The 27,696-nt window shown below is 35.3% G+C and overlaps 1 protein-coding gene and 1 pseudogene across 1 annotated transcript in view; one reads left to right on the forward strand and one right to left on the reverse strand.

Annotated features, from left to right (window-relative positions):
• The window catches only part of LOC134791246 (phosphomannomutase), a 317,911-nt gene that overhangs the window by 129,568 nt on the left and 160,647 nt on the right, over positions 1 to 27,696 (forward strand). The gene's annotated exons all lie outside the window — the stretch shown is intronic.
• LOC134791811 (putative nuclease HARBI1) lies at positions 9,302 to 15,726 on the reverse strand (annotated as a pseudogene).

Below are 27,696 nucleotides of genomic sequence, written 5' to 3' on the forward strand. Positions count from 1 at the left end.
TTTTTGAAGCTAGAGCAATGATTTTTTCAACACAGATTAATATTGTCAATATCTGTGTTGGACCGTTTTGCTTTTTTTGATATTTTTAAGGCGCTAGAGCCCTTCAAAAATGGCCAAAATGGCCTAATTGACTATGCCGCAATGAGAGGCGTGGCATTCAAAACTGATATCAATTAGCCAAAAAAGCAAAACGGTTCGACACAGATAATTTCATAATCATTTAGATTTCCAAATTTGGTTACGATTGGTTCAGTTTTGGAGGAGGAAACAGAGGAGTACGAAACCTCGATTTTTGAGATTTTTACGCAGGATTTTTCACCTTGTCCTTATCGCACTACTTTTAGGTGCCGCTTCCGTTAGCGAGACTGGTATATTAAACCTAAAATATTTAAAACTCAGCTCCTGTTTCGTCTTAAATAACACGTGCACACCAAAACGTATCACCTTAAGGTATAGAAGTAGAAATTCATCATCATCATATCAGCCCTTTATCGCCCACTGCTGAGCATAGGCCTCTCTTCTAGTACGCCACTTGTCCCGGTCCTGAGCTAATCTCATCCAGAAGTGAAGTAGAAATTAATACTATTTATGTCGATCATATGGAATTGTATGTAAGAAAGACATTTATGGAATCAATTAAGCAACAGCTCATGAAATAAAACTGTTAAAGGGTTCGAAACGCCGGGTTTTATTTTAAAGATTTTATTAGTTTATTATTCAAGTAGGAATATTACAAATTGATTACATTATACCCGATATAATCCGTGTAAATAGTTTTATTTTATTTCGTAAGCATTAAAGGTTTAAAAGATTTATAGCATTTTTATAAACATCTGTCAAATTTTTGCATGATATTTGTTGGAAAGAGACAAAATTTAACCTAGGTTTCCTAACTTTCCTAAGTTTTATAGGGTATGTAAGGAAATTAATTAATTTAAATTAATTAATATTTGTTCCTGTGTCATGGGTGTATCATATTTATATTATAATTATAGTATATACTTATATCGTTGTCTCAGTACCCAAAACAAAAGCCTTATTGAGTTTACTGTGGGACTTAGGTAATTTGTGTAATAATGGCCTATAATATTTACTTATTTATTAAATAAATTTACTTGTAGGCATTTTTTTTACATTCCTATGAGGGATCATGCCTTCTACTAGGAGGCCAGTTCAAACATTTTAAACTTATATTTGGCATAAAAATGATAGGTATCTAAATGATTTTATATTGTTTTCATTCGCCCGTGCATCTTGCTAGTGCCAATACATGTACGGACACGTACGAGTACGAGCATTGCATTCGCGAATGATAAGTAACTGACATAATATAAATATATTTTAATTTTTTTTTAATTTTCAGGTAGGTATACATACTAGCGCTTACAGATAAACCTTACGTGCTAATAGTGTTGTTATTTAGTAAGTACCTATTATTTTCATATGCCAAAGGGGCCCAATTTCTTAGACGTATTTTAATTTAATTTAATTTTATTTTATTTAGTATTAGTTTTTAGTTTTAATTTAGTTTTATTTTATAGATAAGTTAGTTTATTTTGATTTTAATGTTTGTATCTACCTTATAAATAAATGTAGATCTTATTCTCATGTGATTAATATACACTCTAACATTATACATTTCTATCAAATGTTTAATTACGAATCATTAAATAGTAATAATCATATTCATATTATATTATTATGTCATTATAAAATTACACTAAATTATCATCATTATGTATGTCACATTAATAACTACGAGTACTGCACCATTGGAAACTGGAAAGTAGGTACTTATGTACATCACAAGTTTGATACATGCTATGTAGGCTGTATTGCTGTTATGGGCGTAAAGGCCACGAAAATAAGCCCCCAGCACAGATGTTTTAAAAAAAATAGATAAGAAACATACCACGGAAACAATTGAAATTAGTAAAAGCACCACAAGTATACGTAAATACAGCGGGGGGAGCAGGGCGGTGCGGGGTGAAGAGCGAGTTCCCCCCTCCCCCGGCGCGTGGGCGCTATACCTGTGGCGCGGCGCGCGGCCCGTGCAAGAGCGACGCATACGCATCACTTCGCTCTTCGCTGCCATCGTGATCAGACGCGCTCCGGGTACCGCTCCCGTTGTAGCCACGTATCTTAGTTATTCGCGCCATTACTGCAAAATCGCTGCAGTCTTAAGTGTGTGTCGCGCTGTCATTATTCATTCTTCGTGAAATTTTCAGTTCAGCAGTGACTTGGCCCTTCAGAAAGCTTATACGCAAGTGCTTGCCACCAAAAGTTCAAAGCCGGTCCCGCTCAAACGGACGCCCCGGTTGAAAGTTTGCGGTGGCAGGCAAGTGTCGACACCTTTTCGATCGTACCCTCGATCCGACCACCATAACGACCGTGACCCAAGAGCGACTTGAAGAAAGGGAAGTAGAACCTCGCTAGTGAAAATGACCACGCAGCCGAAACTTGACGCTGCTGAAATCGGGACGCCGCAGTTAACAATCACCATGTGGAATTATTACGCCAACGGCACCTACACTAATAATCCGCGTTCAGTGAAAATGGAACAAACTACTTGAGTGACAATCCTCGGTATGATGTACTAACTCACCCAGGTGATACTTGCAGTCTTTCCTATGTTTTGTGCGCCGTCTCTTACCTACCGTTTTACGGTGTTTAGTCAATTCTGATACCAATTTTAACCTTCATATAACATCTCTGAAAAGTGAGTGTTTCTGGTGGCATGGTTTCACAACTATTGTCGCAGTTCATTACCAAAACAATCTTCTTCTGTTGCTTCTCCTACGGTGATCTTTCCCTCAACTTGTTGTTTTGATAACTCGTCATTTGGCCAAGATATGTTTAAATGATTCTCAGTCGTTGGGTAGATGTAGGACATTAGACAATGCTATTTAATATTTTAGCGAAGATAATATATGTCTGTAGGTACTGCCTCAATTCATTGAGAAGTCTTGTTGTATTTTGGGCGTTGTAATTCATAACATAACATATTTCTGTTTCTTGTTAAATATTATCTGTCTCGCAATTTCAACGCCTTTTGTAGTTTGGCATTTTTATTTAGGTCGCAAAGCAAATTTTAAATCTGTAGCCGGACTTTTTAAATTTTTTTTTCATATCAAAATCGATATTTGAGCCTTTAATTAATATATACATACCATTATGCTATCAAAGAAATTTCTACCATCATTCTGGAGTTTCGTCAGTGGTTTTTTCTTGTTCTATCGCAAACTATACCTACATACTTACCATTATACTATCGAAGAAATTTCTACCGTCTTTCTGGAGTGTCCTTAGTTGTCGTTTCTTACTCTATTGCAAACTATACATACTTACCGTTATACTATCGAAGAAATTTCTACCGTCTTTCTGAAGTTTCGTTAGTGGTCGTTTCTTACTCTATTGCAAACTATACATACTTACCATAATACTATCGAAGAAATTTCTACCGTCTTTCTGAAGTTTCGTTAGTAGTCGTTTCTTACTTTATTGCAAACTATACATACTTACCATTATACTATCGAAGAAATTTCTACCGTCTTTCTGAAGTTTCGTTAGTGGTCGTTTCTTACTCTATTGCAAACTATACATACTTACCATTATACTATCGAAGACATTTCTACCGTCTTTCTGGAGTTTCGTTAGTTGTCGTTTTTTCACTCTATTGCAAACTATACATACTTACCATAATACTATCGAAGAAATTTCTACCGTCTTTCTGGAGTTTCCTTAGTTGTCGTTTCTTACTGTATTGCAAACTATACATACTTACCATAATACTATCGAAGAAATTTCTACCGTCTTTCTGAAGTTTCGTTAGTAGTCGTTTCTTACTCTATTGCAAACTATACATACTTACCATTATACTATCGAAGAAATTTCTACCGTCTTTCTGAAGTTTCGTTAGTGGTCGTTTCTTACTCTATTGCAAACTATACATACTTACCATTATACTATCGAAGAAATTTCTACCGTCTTTCTGAAGTTTCGTTAGTGGTCGTTTCTTACTCTATTGCAAACTATACATACTTACCATTATACTATCGAAGACATTTCTACCGTCTTTCTGGAGTTTCGTTAGTTGTCGTTTTTTCACTCTATTGCAAACTATACATACTTACCATAATACTATCGAAGAAATTTCTACCGTCTTTCTGAAGTTTCGTTAGTGGTCGTTTCTTACTCTATTGCAAACTATACATACTTACCATTATACTATAGAAGAAATTTCTACCGTCTTTCTGGAGTTTCGTTAGTTGTCCTTTCTTGGTCTATCGCAAACCATATATGTACTCGTAATAATATACTTACCGTTATAATATCGAAGAAATTTCTACCGTCTTTCTGGAGTTTCGTTAGCTGTGGTTTTTTTACTTTATTGAAACATACTTACCATTATACTACACATACATATTTACCATTATACTATCGAAGAAATTTCTACCGTATTTCTGGGTTGTCGTTTTTTTACTCTATTGCAATCTATACATACTTACCATAATCAATCAATCAATCAATCAATTTATTTATTCACAGACTACAATGGTCCACACATAATATTACACAACACAAGACAAATTATATTAACATACGATTATAATATACATTACATTAAAAATTAAATTAAAATTAGTTATAAATTAAATAAAAATACATTAAATTAATCCGCTAGTCACTTACCTACCGGCACGGCACGGCCTTCGTACGTGCACACTTATATAGTGATTGATGTAGGGGCAGTCCAGCCGGTCCGCGATCATGGCTAGGACGCTGTTGCGGCTGGCGCAACAGCGTCCTATCTATATAATACTATCGAAGCAATTTATACCGACTTTCTGGAGTTTTGTTCGTTGTCGTTTTTTTACTCTACTGCAAACTATACATAGGTACTTACCATTATACTATCGAAGAAATTTCTACCGTCTTTCTGAAGTTTCGTTAGTTGTTGTTTCTTACTCTATTGCAAACTATACATGCTTACCATTATACTATCGAAGAAATTTCTACCGTCTTTCTGGAGTTTCGTTAGTTGTTGTTTCTTACTCTATTGCAAACTATATATGCTTACCATTATACTATCGAAGAAATGTCTACCGTCTTTCTAGAGTTTCGTTAGCTGTCGTTTTTTTACTTTATTGAAAACTATACATATTTACCATTATACTATCGAAGAAATTTCTACCGTCTTTCTGGAGTTTCCTTAGTTGTTGTTTCTTACTCTATTGCAAACTATATATGCTTACCATTATACTATCGAAGAAATGTCTACCGTCTTTCTAGAGTTTCGTTAGCTGTCGTTTTTTTACTTTATTGAAAACTATACATATTTACCATTATACTATCGAAGAAATTTCTACCGTCGTTCTGGAGTTTGGTTAGATGTCGTTTTTTACTTTATTGAAAACTATAAATACCTATTTACCATTATACTATCGAAGAAATTTCTACCGTCATTCTGGAGTGTCGTCAGTTGTCCATTCTTGATCTATCGCAAACCATATATACTTACCGTTATACTATCGAAGAAATTTCTACCGTCATTCTGGAGTGTCGTCAGTTGTCCATTCTTGATCTATCGCAAACCATATATACTTACCGTTATACTATCGAAGAAATTTCTACCGTCATTCTGGATTTTCGTCAGTTGTCCATTCTTGCTCTATCGCAAACCATGTATGTAATAATATACTTACCGGTATATTATCGAAGAAATTTCTGCCGTCATTCTTGAGTTTCGTCAGTTGTCGTTTCTTGCTCTATCGCAAACCAAATAATATACTTATCGTTATACTATCGAAGAAATTTCTGCCGTCATTCTGGAGTTTCGTCAGTTGTCGTTTCTCGCTCTAACGCAAACCATATATGTAATAATATACTTACCGTTATACTATCGAAAAAAATTCTACCGTCATTCTGGAGTTTCGTCAGTTGTCCTTTCTTGCTCTATCGCAAACCATATATGTAATAATATAAGTACCGCTATACTATTGAAGAAATTTCTACTGTCATTCTGGAAAATGTAATGTGCAGATTTATGCTTTCCAACGCCTTCAAAATATGATGAGTAATATTTTCACCACTAAGTTTAACAACTTTGACAAACATTAAAAAATCTTCTTGTATTTAATTTGTATATCTACATCAAAATAGCGAATACAAACGGCTAGTTGCTCACAAATAGAAACATCCGTGGTCTCATCAGCTATAATGGTAAAATATTAAGACTTACTATTTTGTTGCTGATTAATTCCCCACAGCATTCTATTAAGTCATTTTGTGTCGACTTGCTAATGTAGGACACGTTTTTACATGGTCACGCAGTATCTCATCTCCATCATCGGTTCGGAACTTCAACAACCCTCTGAAGTTGCCTTCTCCGTGTCCGTCAGAACTTTCCTGTTCTAAACTATCGTCATCCCTGTGACCTCTTAAGGGTATGTTTTGCGTTCCACATAGTATAATAATGGGTAATAATGGGTGTTTTTATAACGGGTATAAGTTTTTTACGATTCTCTTCAATAGTTTTCATTTCGTGGGATCTCATTTGGACAACAACATCCATTGATTTCCCCTCCATCATATCCAAAAAAAATTTGAGAGGCTACCACGTTCTGTTGGTGATATTTCGTACCCTCGTGGTGTGTGATCGTTTCGATGGCCTTTTTTATATCGAAGCAGTGGTTCCGACACCAATCTTCCCAGCTTCACATCATTTATGCCCGCTTCACGTCGGCCAAAAGAATGCACATTTTGCATAATCCGCCACCAGCAATTTTACTATATGCAAGCCATTCATGTCCCTTTAACCAGCCCATTTGAAAAGAACGGTTCTTTTTTCCCTCACGCACAAGTGGAAACTTAAAGTCTGCTGTAGGTTGCCAGGTATATTTCACCCACTGGTACCTTTCTTCGTCCGTAAGAACTAAACCGTTCTGCTGGTTGATTAGTAGTGTACCTATATCTCGTTCTTGCAACATGTAACTAGTGGAGGCTGATGCTGCCGATGGATTTTTTGGCATTGGTGTAGTTGCCGCAAGCGTGGATGCACATGAGACACCACCAAATTCAACCCCTTTTCCTGCATCTGCAACTGCATCGTCGGTTTTTTGTTTTTTTGTAGAGAAAAACGCACTTATGCTCTTTTGTCTTTTCCTGCCTTTATCACTCATTATATAGATACAGTAATATAACTTGTTACTCGATGAAATCACTACACTTCAATATTTTGAGGAAACAACGTCAAACGTACAGGAGCCATATCCTACGATTGTTATCAACTGGAACCAAATGTTGAGGATGAGTACCTACCATGAGCAGGTATAAATAAGCGCACAAGTGTGCTGCAGATGTCTTGTAAGTAATTCCATCCAAAGGAGGGACGCCTTGACTTTGTTTATTTACAAACAAAGACACGCGACCTGTCACTTGACTGCACTCGTCCAATGAATGAGATCTTTCTCTTTTACTCAAATTAAGGCGTAATTTGAGTGACAGAAATATTTGCTCGAAATTTACGAATTTTGGTGTTTGAGGTAAGCCCTTAGAAAAGGCAAGAATTTCGCTCATGTTCTTTCTGTTATTTTATTCATATATTTTAACAACGCTGATAATTCGATTTACCCATAAGTACGTACTGTGATGGAAAGTCCACAACCGTCTTGGGCACGTGCCCCTGTGCCCCTCCCCCCTAAATCCCCCCTTGCTTTCGTGCTATATCGCGAACTATATATACTTACCGTTATACTTTTGAAGAAATTTCAAAAGTCATTCTGAAAGGGTTAGAATTACGTCAACCATTAATATGGTAAATAGCCTTTCCCGAATTGTCGGCCGATTTGAAAGTGCAGGGTGGTATAGCTTTATGACCATAATTGTTATGGTACCAACACATACTATTTGGCGTTTCATTATAGCCCCATAATTTGTTAATTCTTCTTCGGCGTGCCCAATGTTCTTACAGCACTCGCAGTTTAGTCGCCCCTAATTGTCCCATTACTCGTTCAGAGTGACTGTTGGGTTCTGTTCTTCCCAGCTGGTCGTCTTTTCTACCAGGAATTCTTCGGCTCTCTGTGTAAGTTTCAGAAGTTAGTCGATTGTACTGAATGCGCTCCTTGGCACAATCTCCCTGAGATATGAATTAAATAAGATGCATAGCCCCGTCATATTGACCAGACGATAAGTTTGCGACACCATCGGGAGAACTTTTACTCACATTCGAATACTATTTCAAGACTTTACACTGCTTTTTAGGTCGTTCAATTAATCTATCATATCTACTCGTATCATTTCCTGGATGTTTATTTGCGATGGCTTGTTTAATTTTAAACCAGACTTACCTTCTTCGTCGCTTGATTTGTCTTTATTTTCTGGGTAACAATAGTTCATGAAAGTATTTTCAGAGAACTAAAACATTATCAAGCATTAATTTACACGTTGTTTACAAAACTCTTAATTTCAAAAATCAAAACAAATACATCACCATAAACGTTATCGTTATCGCTCACGACTTATGTAATTTCTTGAAACCGTAAAGGAAAACTACAGGTTTTGATGAGGCATATTTTTATTGCATATTGCATGGGATGTAACATTTCGCTAAGCTTTATCTACCATCCTCATTGCTTGTGAGACATCGACAGAAGAATCAGTAGTTAGTTCCATATATCAGTTATCATTTTATTAGGTAAAATCTTTTAATTTTATACTATCCCTTAATCGAGTGGTTGAACTTGTGATGTTGTGTTTGATGGCAGAATAATAACTTTTTTAATGTTTACACAAATAATATGGAAACAGTAATTTATTTCATGGATTATTGAATTGTCGTGAGATGTAAAGTTGGATAAGCAACCATCACAAATATGTGCAGCGTGTTGTGTATTTGATAATTGTTTATATACTAAGCTGGGTACGTTTTTATAAAGCAAAAATCTCCATCGTTCTTTGGTTATATATAATAAGTTCAAGTGGGTAGCTTTTTTTGTATTTTCTTCATGGTACCACAGCTAAGAATATGAATCTAAAATAACATGCATTTTTACAGAGAAAATTACACATAAACAATTCTAATACATTATAGAATAAGAATAGTAAATTTCTTGATTGTGAGGTTCTTTGGCAAGCACTGTATCTCAGTTGCCTGTTAGAGATCCAAAATATGTAATCATGGCATCCCTAGTCCTGGAGTTTCTGCCTCTTTCCTCTCCGGCAAGTTCAGACACTGGAATTCATTCAATCCAGACTAACTGTGGTGGAATTTGAACCTCTGTCTTGAAGGTGCCTGTCGGTGGTTCTCCTTCATTTTGTGGGCAAGCTTAATAGTGCAATATGGCAGTAGCAACAATGATGTCTTGGGACTCTTGGGCTAAAGGTATTTTGCACCTTAATCCAATACTCAAAACTGGGAATCTTCTTTTCCAAATGCTGAATGTTCTCTCTATCACATTTCTCGTTCTGATGCGAGATTCATCGTATAACTGCTCGGCTTGAGTCAAAGGATTGCTGAGTGGAGTTAATAAATAGTTATTAAAAAAATATCCACTATCACCCAAGACAACGCCATTGCCAAAAGTATGATTGTCACACTCATATTTAGCAGCAGAATTTGCGAATATCAAACTGTCATGACTTGACCCTGGCCATCGTGTAACAATGTCCAAAAATTGCAAATTGGCATTGCACATTTAAAGAAAAGTTGCCTTTTCTGTTCCTGTAAATTTCTGCATGGACCTGGTGAAATTTATTTTACCTGCGAACAATCCAGAGCGGTAATAACTCTTGGAAACCGACATTGGAGCGGCAATAGCTATTTTATAAAAATCTTGTTGTACGGCAAGTATTTCCTCGCGGGACTTTGGTAGTGAGATGAAGTCTGGTCTCAGTGCAGAAGCGGCTTCAGTCACTCTTTTTATAATTTTGCAGATTGTTGAGTTGTGAATACCGCCAACATCTTCAACCGTTTTATTAATTATTTTAATTTTATTAATTTTACGTTTACGAATTCGTCCATTTTAAATATTCTTTTAGGAGCTTTATGCAATTCAAACGAGTCAGATAAGTAGTCTTTTTTCATACTAAGATCGGCCAGTAGGCCTGTATATTATTCTTGGCTAGCCAATCTGTCATGGCTTGTTTAGTACTAGATTTTGGAGGATCTTTATTTTCTTGAACACTGTGGTGGGGCGCGTTGTCCATTACAACAGCGTTGTTTGCAGGAAGGCTCGGCAATAACATTTCGTATGTCCATTTTTCGAAGCTGACTCTATTCATCTGTCCATGGTATTTAGTCACCGGTGGCTGTACCAGCTTCGGTGGATGGGACGCTTCGGGCCGTCGGCCCTACGCGCCTTAACATTGGGGTCACGATAAAGTAGCTACATCGTCAATGGCGATGTCACTGGTGAAGCTGGTGCCTCGGATGCCCTCTATTATCTGGATATCAATAGTTTAAGAGCCAAAGCAGTTTTGCTCCGTCTATCAATCGCCTCTAGATCCTGCATGCCCTAAAATCAATTGGAGGATTTCGTATCTGTTAAAACCCGGTAATTAATCCATATAACTTGCACATTTCGTCTTCAATTTTTATTACACGGCCTATAGGTACAAGATCTGACGCTGTGGCGTCACCTTCCGGAGAGCTTTTTAATTTAGGCAGTAGTCCAGTAAGCCACTCTTCAAAATGTTGTGAATTCATTTCTTGGTGATAATCTTCAGTATTTTTTATTCATCCCCTCATTTCAGCCCTATCCCTCAGCCGCAGCCCTCGTCGCTGCCAATGTGACTAATTATTAGTCTTCTTCCGTTTCCGCTTGGTGCCCGTAGCTCTGTTGAAAGGCCCTCTAGGAATGCTTGTCGTGACGACTGGACCTGATGATCTTGCCAAAATTTTGGTTGTGTGTGACCTGAAACAACAACATATATTAATTAATTAAAATCTAGTTTCTAAAGCATATGGATGTGATACTGAGGCTCATACATTAAATATACACATTTTATTACATTTGTTGAGATAGTAGGGGAACAAAGTTATTTGAGGATATATTCAATACATTTTTTACAAGGCGCTAGTGAGAGGCGAAACAAATCATTAGTGATAATTGAGCTTGTATTAAATATGATTAAAGGGTATTTAATCATATTTAATACAAGAATGTTTTCAGTATTTCATACATTAATATTCAGATCAGTTTCTTGGCGTTTCTTCTCGTCTGAAATTATGTTCCGAAACGCTAGTAAATATTTTATAGTGCTTAGGAATACCTATTAAATATAAAAGGGGTATTATTAGTAGACCTTAGTTGCATCCGGGCGTGACAGTAGTTAAGAAGTTGGATATAATAAATAGTACCCGTTTAAATATTTTATGTCTAGCTTTTTGCGCCATCTTATCAATTACATATTCTTTTTCAAAATGATGACTTACTATATTGAAGATATTATATATTTTTGTGGTAATGCAATGTCTAGTTATGAAATTGATTATACCTATCATTTTTCCTTGTATTTTTTGATTTTTTCTTCTTGGCACTGTTGGTAGGAATGCTGTGTAGAAGTTGCTCGGCAAACCATTTCTCGAACAACCCGGAATGCATGTCTTCATGATAGTCAGTACTGGAGTTTTTCAAATGTTTACTTGAACTCAGTAGAACTTCGGATGTCCAACCGTATACAGTACCCATGTGTAATATAATTAAACGTTTACCTCTTGAATACGGAGCCTTAAAGGAACAGTGTGGCGAATCGCCTCTGTAACCTTTCTTGGGGTCTTACCGAACACTGAATTATTCATTAGTTTAAAGAAATCTTTTTCAAAATCGGATGATGCCTGCGATCGCATGTGGGTGTTCAAATCTATGTAACTTTTTAACCACATAGACTGCTGAAATTTAAGAATGCGATGGATTTTACTCAATTTCAAACCATTCTTCAAACACTGTTTTAGATTTCTATAACGAATGACATAATTCGTTTTTCTATTTAAATTAGGAATTAATGTTTTTTCTTTGGAATTACCCACACAAACGTTTTCAGGACAGAATGGCAAATCTGAATGAGAGTCATGCAACTCGTTAGTGTATTCGAGATCAACTTCTAAAATTAAACCATGATCAGCGTCATCAGATATATTAAAGTCAGTATCTGTATTTAACTATTTACCCATTGGAAGATATACTATATTTTTTCCTGACGATCTTTTCAAACGTATATTTTCATTGAACTTTTCTCTTAATTTTATAAGTCGAGTCGTGGTGTTTCGATTCGATTATTGTTCTTCTTTCATCTAGTGTTCCATACTTAAAACCTAGCTGTTTCAATAGTCTCCAAAGAGAGTAGAAACTATTCCCCGATTCTGGCCCCACCTCTCAGTTGTCCCCGATCCTGACCCCAGGGCCGATCCACCGCCCCTGCTGAACCTAAAAAAAAAAAACCGTTATCGGTCCTGTACCGCTATTCCGATGAGCCTGTTGCTTACCTGCAAAGTTATGGTCATCAGGATCGCGGGGAGTCAGAATGAGTTCTGAGTTAGACGTCAACTCGACAAGTTATCTTGTACCTTTATCACGGGTCGAGCTTGATCTTATATCGCTCCCTATACTTGTTAAATATTGTAATTTTAGTTAGTTTAGTTTTCTTAGTAGTGTTAATATAGAACAATTATTTTTTCCGGCGTCTAAACTTTTATTTGCAATACTCCCAACACCTTGGTACGAATACCAAACCCCACTGCCAAATTGATAATTATTATAAATCAACATTAAAGGTACTTTACATATTTTATAATTGTAGTATTTTTGTTAGATAAATAAATTTTGTTTATGTTGGTATTAAAATAACAATAATTTCCTTTTTTACTTAAAGTTATTATTCATTTTAGATTGACGTAGATATTTGGATGCATTTGCTATTATGAACACGATATAGCGGCCACTTGGAAATTGCGAATTGTAACAACCGTTAATTACGGAACCTTTTTTTTTTTATTTTGCGCCTATTTCTTCTACCGGTTAATAATTTTTGGAGGACCAAGAATTCCAATCAGTGGCTTTTTCGGTCTCTTCATCGCCAGAGACTCCGTAATCGCCTATAATACAAAATCGTCGTCATAATAGAATCGGGGTTCTGTTGGAATAGTGCCGATTATCATGGTTCAGTGAGTTCTACCACGTATATACTGGATGTCCCTCCTTCCTCTTGCACTCTTTATATTTCAGGGCTGCGTTGATTTTACGTCTGCAAATGTGCCTGTTGTATGAAAGCCGGCGGACTTTGATAATTTTTGCTATGGTTTTACCACCTAAATTATATATCTGTCCGAAGTCCGAACTTACTCTTTAGTAGAAACTATTCCCCGATTCTGGCCCCACCTCTCAGTGGTCCCCGATCCTGACCCCAGGGCCGATCCACCGCCCCTGCTGAACCTAAAAAAAAAAAAAAAAAAAAAAAAAAAAAAACAAATAGCCCCCCATTTGAATTGATTGCGCTAGGTCTCAGCAGCGCCCGGCGCCTCCTTCGAGTATTTACGAAATACGCTAATTAAACAATACTCCTTGCTCACCACGGTAACAATAGGCTTATCGACCCTTTTCTATTGTTAGATCTCGACTCGGGCGCGTTATTGTGTTACCGGGCTTACTACCTGGACCCTCATTACCTTCACCCACCGACGTCTCCATTCATGGCTTCTTTATGTGTGTATTATTAGCGATAGGTATTTGCAATAGGTATTAGCGATATGTATTTGCAAAAGGTACTTGTTTGCGGTGCATTATCTTATTATCTTACAACTTCTTGGAGCTATTTCGATTTATAAGGAATACAGTTCTAACCTAACCTAACCTAATTAGAATTTACACAAGTAATCCATCGGTAGCATAAACTAACCTAAACCTTCTTTTACCAAACCTAACTTGACCAAACCTAACTTCTCATTTCAAACTAACCTGCTTTCACCTAGTCTTCGTTCAAGTTATGTTTTAACCTAAATACCTAAACTTACCTATCCAAACTAAAGCATCCTACATATCGTATACATACTTACCTATATTGTGCATATTGTATTGTGTTATTTTATTTAGTTTTACTTATTTCTAACTCATTATTTTTGTCTGCGATAAATGCAATTCAACCTAATGTAGCCTTTTTTATACTTAAACTGTTCTATCTTCTTAACCTTAGCATGTAAGTATGTCTCATTATCTAATACTATATAGTTTGTTTTCACATACATTTTTATGTTCTTTGTAACACGATAGAAAGTAAACTCGTAGCTACTTGTTTCTTTGTATAGTTAAAATAATAACGAGGCGTGTGAGACATTTCTTGTGCACTTGTTTTCATTGTTATAACAGCTTAATTGCTTTATTGATAGACGTCTATTATATTTTATGCTGACAATGGATATAATTTGGGTTTGAGTACAGGGAGCGTCTGTTTAGATGAACTTGTTGAGACATGTTACTTTGTATGATTTTAAAAAAATAACGAGACGTGTCAACTGGTTTCAACATGATTTAGTCTAATACGTCGGAATTTCTTGTGTGTTGGTATTCATTGTTATAACAGCATAATTGCTTTATTGGTAGACATCTATTATATTTTATACTGACAATGGATTTATTGTTTCCTATTATGCTTTTGAATTTGGGTTTTAGTAAAGAGAGCGTCTGTATTTGTTAGCAGCAAAAACATTTGATTCAAAAAGTGGGTTTCATTTCTTCATACAAAATTGAATCTCATTAGTATCCATAATTACTTAATTAATAACAATGTATGTCTTGATGATGCTGCAAACAATGACTACAACAAAATAAAGTAAACGAAAGAAAACATTGTATTTATATAATTATGTTTTTCAACTATTATAATCTACAGATACATCACGGTTTTTGTTTATTTCAATAATGTTGTCAAATTCTGCATACACGATACAATTAATGGTGCTAGTTAGAGCCGAATCAAAGCGTACTTCTATCCGAACACTTCCATGTCTAACAAGATTCCAGTGTGAAGTTGAACTAGCAGATAAATCAGGGGTTAAATCAAAACATAACAAACAATATCCTCCACCATAATCTGTTCTACTTATTCCATTACCTTCGTTGTGAAAATGAATACCAGTTCCAGAAAATAAGGTGTGATATGCCGCCGCTATTAAACCAGAACTAAATGACGGTTGTAATGTTTTAGAAGGAATTTCATGACCATCTACAAACAAGCTAAATGAATTCATATTATAATTTTGAAAATTAAATGGATTCAAAGCTAAATTTCCATTAAAACCTGAATTTGATACAAATCCAATAATACAGCGTTTAGGAATTTGTCCGAGAAATATATTATCCAATGTTTTACCCTGGACCCCTGTTGGTATTGTGAGAACCTTAACTTCTGCTCTCGTAATGGGGTACTTCGCGGTCGTTGTTGCCAATACTTTTTGATGGGCTAACAAAACGCTAGGATTGATTTTTGTTCTTCTAACAATGAGACTAGCATCTGTTATTTGTACTTTAAGTTTCTTATCTTGATGACAAATTAAATTAAATGATTCTTTTGATCGGACTAAATTAATACGCAATTCAACACCATTTATCAAGAATTTCTCTTGGTTAAATATATCGCCATGCAAATGTCCAATCATTTCCACTTCCTTCCACTCTCTTTGATAAATTCTAGTCTTTTCTGAAATCCTTTATTGTTGGCGTCAACGGTATCCATAAAACCTGGGGTATCCTCATACCATAACCCACAAGTAAGATGGGTTTTTTTGGCTGCCGGTCCATAGTTGAGAAGATTTTCCATATAAGCACGGTAAGCATATGTATTGTTTGGGGGTGATATGAGTTTTTGATTTAAATATACATCAAGTTGGTTGAAAAGGGAATGTAGCCAGTTATTGGTGGGTCCAACTCCGGCATCTGCTTTTAATTTTGTCCCATCTTGATTCAATACTTTAGCAGTAATATGTAACATTGTGTGTGATAGATCAATGTAGTCATCTCCTGATCCAGGTACTTGAAATTCAATGGGGCCATCATCACTTAAAGATGAAATTGGTTTGTAATGAATCCAATGTCCGCTTTCAATACTTGTTTGAGTTGATGGAAGGGCAAATATATCTAATTCAGATTTTGCACATTCACATGAATGACTGTGTAGAAATGACATTATTTAACTTGAAAATATATCGTTATTTTTATTATTATTTCTACTTCCTCTTCGTCGCGATGCTTTTCGAGTAATGAGTGGTTCTCTTCTTTTATTCGACATTTTATACCCAGATCCTGACATGAGAGAATCAATTTTTTCATCAGCCTTTCTTTTTAGGTTAGCGCTCGCTTCCTTAAATCGTGATCGAATGGAACTATCCATAGGACGAGAATTTACCATATCAGTTAACAAACCAACCCCTGCCCCTAAGGTTTCTTTTCCAATGGTTTTTAAACCGCTAGATAACAAAGGGAGCACTGATCTAAATAGTCCACCCAAAAAACTGCCTATACCATGTCCTCGTTGATATGGAACTCCCTTATAGACAATACCTATCCCAGAGCCGGCTTGGTGTGAATAATAATGTTCGTAAGGACAAGAGACTGACGATCTGTTGTAAATCATTTTACTCGTTGAAAGTGTAGCTTCACGCAAGAAGATCCAAATTGAAATGGTACTCTGACACCAGTCGTTGTTCTTATATCTATTTCAATGGTATCGAACTCTCTTCGTAAAACTGGTACATAATGAGCGGGTGAGAAGATGTGAGTTTTATAAGCTCCATAAATGAACTTAGTTGGATCTAAAGGTATTATTCTGAGTAATGAAGTAATAACATCTCCGACTACTTGTGGGTGTATTATATCAGTATAAACAAATATTTGAGATGGTAAACCTAAATATAAATTTGCAGGGCTTTTTCCTAATGTATTTTGTTTTAAATTTGTTTTCGGTTTAAAACCCAATTGCAGACTTAGTATCGGAGTTGTAATGATAGATGTTATTTCTTTATTTGTTGTTGCTATTCCAACCAGTTTTGTTAATCCATCATATCGAAATTTTACGTTATTTTTTAACTGTGGGTTTTCATTAAACGCTTGAAGAAAATGATCTATATTATCATATGTAGTGGCTGATATATGAGTTTTTATATCTACTATTTTTGTAGTTTTATCGGTGGGTGATAACACCTTTTTCTTTAAATAAATGATGTTTTCGTGCTCTTGAACATTATACATGGAACAAGGATATTGAAATTCCACCAACCCAACTACCCATTCTCCATCCAATTTAATGGTCTTTGGTAATTTAGTTAAGAAATGTGCAGTCGTGTTATCCGTGTAGTAATCTGATGAACTATTACTTAACAAAGTTAGATAAAAACTATTTTCACTCATATTTTCTTTAAGTTTGATTCAGGTATCCAAGAATTAAATTTATTAGGATAACCTTGCCACTTAACTAGTATTTCCTTTCTGCCAGCAACTCGACGCGAGCGTATTATTTTATCAATTTTATACTCGTTGGAGGGGAGGTAAGTTACCTTTTGTAATTCTTTAGAATAAAATGTACCAATGATGGGTTCACCTTCTAAATCCTTTATTGTATAAACAACTCGTGGCGATCTGTTAATAATCGAATCAATAATAAATATTTCATCACTCCAATTACTTTCATAACCTTTTTGAAACACATGCTTATATTTAGTGATTCTAACATGATCACCTACATTTAGTTTTTTTAGTTTCTAATGAAATTTGCCTATCTTTTTTGCGATCATATAAATTACACCAAACAGTCATAATATTATTAGAGCTAACATCAACTGGGCGCATTTTAATTAGGGCTCGCGGTCGTGTCCGGGTTTCGTGTACACGTGTTCGGTACCCGTTTCCGAACTACACGTACACGGTTTTCTGACCCGTTCTACACGTGTAGTCGTGCACACGTGTAATTAAGATCCGTGTATCCGGGTACCCGTGTACCCGTGTACACGGCGAAACGGACCTTAAATACACGCGGGCCTAACCCGTCCTTGGCGTGTAGCGGAGATTGTAGTAATGTATATATGGATGTTCAATGTGATTGATATGTGTTGTACCAATTTAATTTATTTTTCACCTCAGCAGCTCGAACAAGGGTACTTTGCTAACAGTCAGCAAAATGCGATTTTGTTAAAGGAAAATATAACATATTCCGTTCGTGGTAGTTTCAGTCAGAGATGGGCAAAATTCATTTGAATGACGAATTACGAATGAGAATTACCAAATCATTCGCGAATGACGAATAATTTTTTCGAATGATCATTCGTGTTTAATTCATTCGCGAATAATTTATTCGGCGAATAAAATAGCCCACGAATAAATTATTTGCGAATAATATTGTCGAATAGTTAGCTTACAAAATAACTATTTAGCTGTTTTATATCCCAATAGTAAAAAGAAAATGTTTTCTATCGGTTTATCTGGTTGATTGATTTGAGGTGTGGAAACTGGGAATACGCCTCATGTATTGGCGGTCACGTGGGGCGAGAACAACTGGGGGCGAGAACAACACCAATAATGGGGGTATTCCCGTTTGTCCCCTTCGGGAACATGTGGGAAAAGACAAACAATCTTTCCCATTTGTCCCCACTTCATTGAAGCAGGGACAAATAGGAACACACCATTAACGGGTGTATTCTTATTGTTCCCCGATGGGAATAGGCGCTGCATATAAAACATTTCCATTTGTCCCTCATGTATGGCGTAGGTCACGTGGATAGGGGACAAATGGGATTACATCAATAATGCACCCATTATAACCAATAATGGGTGTATGCCCATTTGTCCCCGCGGGGAACATATAGGAAAAGAAGCCGCATATAAATATTTCCCATTTGTTCCCACCTTATTTTTGTAAGGACAAAAGGGAACACACCATTTTCGGATGTATTCCCATTTGTCCCCGCCGGGTACAGAAGTGATAGGATTTGCATATAAATATTTCCTATCTGTACCCTCCTTATTGGTGTGGGGACAAATAGGAACACACCATTTTCGGAAGAATTCCTATTTGTCCACGCCGCGAGAGACAAAATGGGAACACCAATATCGGGGACAAATGGGAACACCAAAACTCATATAAAACATTCCCATTTGTCCCCGCCTCATGTATGGCGTAGGTCACGTGAATCGGGGACAAATGGGAATACACCAATAATGCACCCATCATTACCAATAATGGGTGAATTCCCATTTGTCTCCGCGGGGAACATATGTGAAGACCCTGCATAAAAATATTTTCCATTTTTCCCCACCTTATTGGGGTGGGGATAATTGGGAACACAATTTTCGGATGTATTCCCATTTGTCTACGTCGGGAACTGATGGAATAGGTGCTGCATATAAATCGTACCCATTTGTCTCCGCCTCGGGGACAAATGGGAACACCAATATCGGGGACAAATGGGAACACCAAAACTCATATACAACATACCCATTTGTCCCCGCCTCATGTATGGTGTAGGTCACGTGAATCGGGGACAAATGGGAATACACAAATAATGCACCCATCATTACCAATAATGGTCGAATTCCCATTTGTCTCCGCGGGGAACATATGTGAAGACCCTGCATTAAAATATTTTCCATTTTTCCCCACCTTATTGGGGTGGGGATAATTGGGAACACAATTTTCGGATGTATTCCCATTTGTCTACGTCGGGAACTGATGGAATAGGTGCTGCATATAAATCGTACCCATTTGTCTCCGCCTCACGTATGGCGGCGGTCACGTAGGGCAGGAACAAATAGGAATACACCAATAAAGAGTGTATTCCCATTTGTTCCCGCGAGAAACTTATGGGGAAAGACGCTGCATAGAAATCTTTTGAGGTGGGGACAAATGGCAACGCCAATATCGGGGACAAATGGTAACACCAAAATTCATATAAACATTCCCATTTGTCCCCGCCTCGTGCATGGCGTAGGTCACGTGAATTGGAGATAAATGCACCCATTATTGGTGTATTCCCATATTACTAATAATTACCAATAATGGGTGAATTCCCATTTATCTCCGCGGGGAACATATGGGTAGACCCTACATAATAATATTTTACACAAATATCGGATGTATTCTCACTTGTCCCGGCCGGGAACAAATGGGAATAGGCGCTGCATATAAACAATTCCCATTTGTCCCCACCATGGATGGCGACGGTCAGTTGGGGCCTTTCCCAAAATTTTCCTTGGCTCTAAAATACGCTGCAGTTGCATACCTATTCAGATTTGCCATCTGAGTGTGTATTACAAAAATCCTTCGTGTAATTTATTCGAATAATTCATTTCTTATTCGAAATTCTAAACGAATGATTTATTCGCGAATATTAATCTCACCATAATTATTTAGATTAAAAATGATTCGAATAATGCCCAACTCTGGTTTCAGTAAGCATAACTATCTACTTTTGTATTAAATAATCATTTAGGTTTATATAACACTTTAAACTCTCGCGTTTTGTACACATATTTAATTACACAAACGGGTCTACCGCGATATAATTTCATTGTTTTTACCTTTAATTCCGACGTTTCAGCTGAGTTGCACCAGCTGTGGTCACGGAAAGACTGACGTCCCAACAAATGGTAACATGGTGGTGGTGGTATTTAGGTTTACTTTAATTATCAAAAAACTACATCAATGAAGAAACTGAAATACCAACAATGAAGTCAACGGTTACTGAGATATTGTTAATTTTAATCTTATGATTATTGAAACAAATTGTACTTACCTACCTATTATTGACATTACAAATCAATCCAGTAAAACTGCAAAGTAGGTAATCGAATCTTCCTAACCTTCCACATATTCAATCGTATGTCTTCATAGCACGAATCTCCGCTACACGAGAGTGAAGGGTCGAACCGGCGGGTAAATAAGATCCGTTATTTCGTGTATCCGTGTACCCGTGTACACGGGTACCCGTGTAAACGTTTCCGAATCCGGGCGGGTTCGTGTAGTTCGGGTTCTTAAGCCCGGCGGGCTTAAGAACACGGGTACCCGTGTCAGCGTGTAACACGTGTATCGGGAGCTCTAATTTTAATGCTAGAATGATAGCTATGGTTGTAAGAATGTAGAAGATCTTGTAATATATTTGTGTAGTTATATGTATTCTTATGAGTGAAGTAACGCCACATTTTCATTTTAAGGGTTCTTTGAAACCTTTCTACTATACTTGCTTTAATGTCGGGATTATTAGTGGTATAATAATTAATATTTTTGCTCTTAAAGTAATCTCTAACCGCCTTTGAAACAAATTCTGTACCTTTATCAGATTGGATGTGACGGGGAACAGAGTTGGCTTCAGTAAATATGCTTTCAAAACATTGTTTAACAGTTGCTGAATCCTTCTTCTTCATGGCTCTTGCAAAAGCATATTTACTGAACACATCAATAACACAAAGAATATATTTGTACCCATCATTATATTGACTATAAGTACTCATATCACTTAAATCAGCTTGCCAAAGTTCATTAAAGTTCGAGAGAATGTATTTATTTCTAGTAAATCGTCTATGAATAGGTTTATGCAGCGTGTGCGTATCTTGAGATTGTAACCATTTTTTCACTTCCTCTTTGTTCATTTGACCTTTCATTTCCTTTGATAAATTATTTAAACTGCTATAGCCAGCTGGATTAGAGACGTCATAATAGATTCTGTTAATATCTAATAAGGAGTCCATCTTTCCCACTCTATTTTCTTTCCGGATCGCTTTTGCTCCCATGTAGCAAGAGGCGTAGAAGTGTTATTATCTTTATCTGTTGAGGCTCTCGTCTTCACAGATGTGGAGGGGGTAATGGGTTCAATCAAAGGAGTACCATTAATAAATGCTAAATTTGTAGGATTACCTATGCATGACCTAGGAACTTCGATATCTTTTAAAAGTAAAGCAAACACTTCCCATCCAATTGGCTTAGGACGTTTAAGACATCTAACGGTGTCGCTTACCAAATCAGTAATATTACTATTTTGAATGGTTTGGTTATTTATAACAACTTCACTTCGTCTGTTTCCACCAAATTTTCGGTTTACTTGAAACAATGTAATCTAACAACGTTCGAGCTTTTTTTTCATAAGATTTAGGTAATATGTTTATAATTTTTGACGGACTAATTGGCATTATTTCTTGATTTATTTCGCCAGGTGGTGTATTAAACGATGACGGTGTGGCTGCTTCAGTTACATTATCTGTAACTGACTCATTATTTTCAATCTCCTCCTTTTTGTTCACTTTTGTTTTTATAATATCATTACTTTCGTTGATGACTTGATCTACCCCCTCCATCACGATGGGTATTCTAAACGGTTTTCGATCTGTTTCAATAAAATGTAGAAATCTTTGTAATGCTTGAGAATATAACGTCCACTTTTCGCGATCATTCATTTTACTTTTAAGGATTTTTTGCATCTCTCCATCTAGCCGAGATGAGGAATTTTCGGGTGGACTCTCATTCCGTTTCAGCCTTTCAATAAAATCTGATTCAACTAATAACATTTTTTTTGTGTTTTCCATTTTGTTTATGATAAAGAGTTCACTAAAGCACTTAAAACTGCACCTAAAATAATAGGTAGAAATGCACCTCCTTTTTGAACTATAACAGTTTTTCTTATTTTATGTTTCCCTTTCGAAACTAATTTTCTTAAAATATCTTTATATTTTTTTAGTTTCGTCTTTTCTTTTTTTTCTAATGGAATTTTCCCATTTAGGACGTTATAAATGCACTCACAAATAATGTTGATCTCTTCATCGTCACAAGATTTAAGTAATGCAGTACGATATTTGGGTTTAAGCAACTGCAATGCTTCAAGTAAATGTTTATATGTGTTTACTCTTACATGCATCATGTAGAACTGACTAAAATATGGTGATTTTTATCATATTTAAACCCCTTTTTAGGTACATACACTGTGCAATGCCCATCAAACGTAAATATTTTTGTTTTAAAACGGCATATGTCATTTGTATTTTGTTTCAGGTCAATCATGAGGTAACCATGAGCCTCCTTTGTAGCATCTTTGTAGGCTTCGTCCACAAACTTTGAGTTTTCTGGGTAAACTTGTCGTGACAGGTAGCGTATTTGAGTTTTATCCCTGGGATTTAAAAAAAATACAATGTAGCTTGTATTCAATGAAATATCACGTTGACCTCTACCTTGATGAAATACGTTTTGTGTAATATAAAAAACACTTAAGTTTCTATGATGACTACCTTTCGTAAAAATGTCAACGATTCGTCCATCTGATTCTCTCATCAAATCATCTATAATAAGAAGTTTAGGTTTCTTCCCATCAAAAATTGAAAAATCTGGTATTCCTTGACTATAATTTACATTTTCCAGATTGTAGAGAGGTTGCATTTCATCATAACACCAAACAATTTCATCAAATTCAACATTACATATCTCTTTGGAGTTATTCAAAAAGTTTGTAACAAATTGCGTTTTACCACACCCACTAGGACCTGCGACAATGGTGGTGAAAGGATGATAAAAGTGAATCATTATTAAATATCGTAATCTATGTGTATGTGTGTATGTGTGTGGGTGAGTGTTGATATGTTAACGGATGGACTTTAAATGGTAATATTCAGAAAGATGATTACTATTTAAACAACTCAGATATAGTAGACAAAAAAACAAAACAAAATGATTACGTAAATTTTTTTTTATTATTTATGATCACACTTTTAACATTATTTTTTTGTTTCATATTTACAAAAATACCTTAAAAGATACAATAAAATAAAATTCATACATTTTTTTACATGTTTACAAGTAATACCTTAAAAAATATACAATGTACAAACAATAATTTGGAATTCGAATGTTCTGTGTGATTATATTACAACTTTGAAACTTTTTCATTATTGCGGTATTTTATAATGACCCCACGCTAGAGTGTCAGAAGAGTTTTCTAATAAGTACCGTTTTGTATCTTCATGCGATAATGATATTTTATTTATTTTTTGAGTGAATATTATATGTTTTATAGACTTAAATCTTAGCATTTGAGCGCGTTGCAAATTTTTATTAAATAAACACGTTTTGTAATTGTCAAGAGTAAATTTTTTTGTAACACATTTATTGACTCCTTTGGCTTTTGATAAAACACCGTATTTGTCAGTTTTCTCATCATTCTCGTCATATTTTTCAACATCTAAGGTATACATTTTAGATCTCAGACCTACAAACTCTTTTAAAATTCTACCATTATTTTCATCTTTGAAAAACCCTAATCGCTTTTTATTTATTAACGGCAAATCATATTTATTGTTAGGAGGATAGTCAGATGTATCAAAATATAAATTAAGATCTGATTTTATATCTGCGTAATAATTTTCCGTGAAAATTTGATATACTAAGCTATCAGTATCTGTATAAAGAAGCTTAAGATTGTCTGGATATTTGGTTTTCATGTAGCTGTAGTGAAAGTCATACATCAAAGTTTTCGATATATCTAATACGCAAAATCCCAGATAAATCGGTTTATTATAAAATATTTTAGTTTTATTCAATTGAACGGCCACTAAATTCTCAGAGAATATGGATAAACTATGGAACTCAGGTTTCGCTATCAAAGATTGAACCCCTTGCGTTTTTCCTCGATTTTCCCAGTGATTTAATAATTTGACATTTACGCGTTTTGCAACATTTTCCATGGTTTTACCGAACACTGAATTATTCATTAGTTTAAAGAAATCTTTTTCAAAATCGGATGATGCCTGTGATCGCATGTGGGTGTTCAAATCTATGTAACTTTTTAACCACATAGACTGCTGAAATTTAAGAATGCGATGGATTTTACTCAATTTCAAACCATTCTTCAAACACTGTTTTAGATTTCTATAATGAATGACATAATTCGTTTTTTTTATTTAAATTAGGAATTAATTTTTTTTCTTTGGAATTACCCAAACAAACGTTTTCAGGACAAAATGGCAAATCTGAATGAGAGTCATGCAACTCGTTAGTGTATTCGAGATCAACTTCTAAAATTAAACCATGATCAGCGTCATCAGATATATTAAAGTCAGTATCTGTATTTACCCATTCAAATTTACCGGTAGGAAGACATTGAGACATAGCCCACCCGTAAAGGTTATTTGCGTCAAAGTACATAAGAAATGACGATGGGATATTTTGATTATAATCTTCCAAAAAAATATTATTAGCCTTCGCGTATCTATTACTACATTGTGATATGCCACCTCGAATATTTTTTGATATAAAAGCTATTTTATCGATATCAGTTAGGAGTTCTAGTTTTATTTTTGTAGTTCTTAACATTGCATCCCAACTTAATCCCGGAGCAGTATAATAATGAGCGGGGTCTAATCCATACGTCTTAAGACAAAGTTTTCTAAAATTTTCAAATATATCAGTTAGTAATAGAACATCAGTTTTTAAATATAAATCAGAATAATCACCCATATTTTTGCATTGAAAATGAGACCAAACATCTTTTGCGTGATCATAATCCTCTTCTGAGATGTGACTATCAGACAAGGAACTAAAGAAATCATCTTTAGAGGGAAGAGCTGTTAAGTTTAAAGAATCGTATGATGACATGTGTTCATAGGGATAGACACCCTTTCGTAATAAGCGTTTAAAATCCTCCTCGCATGAAAAATTCAATTTTAATTCATGAAATTGTTCAGGCAACAAGTTTTTTGCCAATTTGTCAAGACTACTGGACATAAATTTAAGTGAATCGACAAATCTCAATTTAATTGTGCGATTATTTATTTGTAAGCTCTTAGAAAATGAAATGTATTTCTCTTTGTTCTCTGGAATCAGTTCAATGTCGCCTTCCGCCAAACCAAGCCCATGCACTATAAAATGACTATCATAGTTACACAAATTATGGAAAAATACAGGTACAAAATTAGGTGCCCTGTATTTTTCAGAACAAAATGTGTGTGCCACTCCTTCATAAAGACCAGTATGGTAATTATAGGAAATGACTGAATCCTCGTTTAAATTTTTATCACAAATATAACATGTACTACTCTGAGCAATATGCACATTATTTGCATTAGATAAAGGCAATGGAGTTTTTACAAAAGTATTTCTCCTACAAATGGCCTTTAAGTCTTGTTCCATATACTTCATAAATTCCTGGGTGCAATTTTTGCCTTTATATGTTCTGTACACTGACAATTTATCATTATAAGAACATTTAATGTAGTATCCAAAACTATATACCTCATGTTTTTGTACATTTGTTGTTGAGGATGTAGTAGGATTAATTGTACCTGTTTGAATCGGGTTTAGAAAGGCCTCGAAATCAGCATAAATAACAAAAGGTACCCTTAATTTACGTTCATAATTATCGAAAGTAAGTATATTGGAGGAAACGTTTTCATTGAACCAGTTTTTCTTTTTATCCTGTTCTGAAGGTAAATGTGTACAAACATGGAAACAATCGTTTCTTTGATGATTCATTAAATTGTCGCGAGTTGTAAAGTTCGACAAACAACCATCACAAATATGTGCAGCATGCTGTGTATTTGATAATTGTTTAGATACTAACCTAGATAAATTTTTGATATAGCAATAATGCCCCTTACTGTCTTTGGATATGTACAATAAATTCAAGTGGGTAGCTTTTTTGCACTTTGTTAAGTGTAATGGGCCTCCTACGTCATGTTTTTTACTTATCGAATTGTATTCAAGACCAAAAACGTTTATACTTATATCATTCATTTTTTCAAATTTCTGAATATCTCCAACCTTAAGTGGGAAAGTTAAATTTCTAAAATTTAATTTATTTTTATGCGCTATATACGATTTCGTAGTGTTTGAACGATGACTTGTAGGTGGATACAAGCCTGACAATACAGCCCATCTAAAACATTCATGATCATTATTTTTTACATTAATAACTGCTTTTCTGTTCTGAATATCACGTGGTAATTCGATATAGGAAGAACCACGCAATGGATTAAATTTGTTTACATTGACATCTAGATAGTTAAATTTTACTAAACTCCATCCACTGTCTTTTCTCTCAAAGTTAAATAATTTTGTTAATATATCTTTAACAACAGTAGGGCTACCGCCAATACCGAAAATCGTCAATTGCGGGCATTTTTCTCTGTCACTCTAATTACGCCTTCATTGGAGTAAAAGAGTAAGATCCCCGCAATTTGCGAATTTCGGTTTTCGCGGTAGCCCCTCTGACTCGAAAATATCATCTTTGTCGCTGCTAACATCAACTACATTGTTACATAATTGGAAATCAAATGTATTATTTACTTGTTTGCTCTCTTGAGTAAAATCCGCATTCAAAATAAAGTTTACTTTTATCTTTATTTCCTAGTAAAATGGATTCGGGAGTAAATGGTTGGTGAACATTTTCATTTAATAGTATTCTGTAAGTGGCCACCCTATTCTGAAAAGCATTTTCAATGAACTGAACATTAACCCATTCAATGTCAGCCCTTAAAACATTATTTTTGTGAAGATTACTATTTAAATGATTTTTAAAATATCTTTTAGAAACAAACTTATTACACACAGAACATTCAATTTCATGATTATTATTTGTACTCACAATGACATCGGGAACTGGTTCGGATGATGTTGATGCTACAGGTTCAGCAGCTGCTGAACGGTTTTTCTTCACCAAGAATTCTTCGGTCTCCAAAACTG

This window comes from Cydia splendana, chromosome 6 (assembly GCF_910591565.1).
Source record: "Cydia splendana chromosome 6, ilCydSple1.2, whole genome shotgun sequence".
Classification (NCBI taxonomy): Eukaryota; Metazoa; Arthropoda; class Insecta; order Lepidoptera; family Tortricidae; genus Cydia; species Cydia splendana.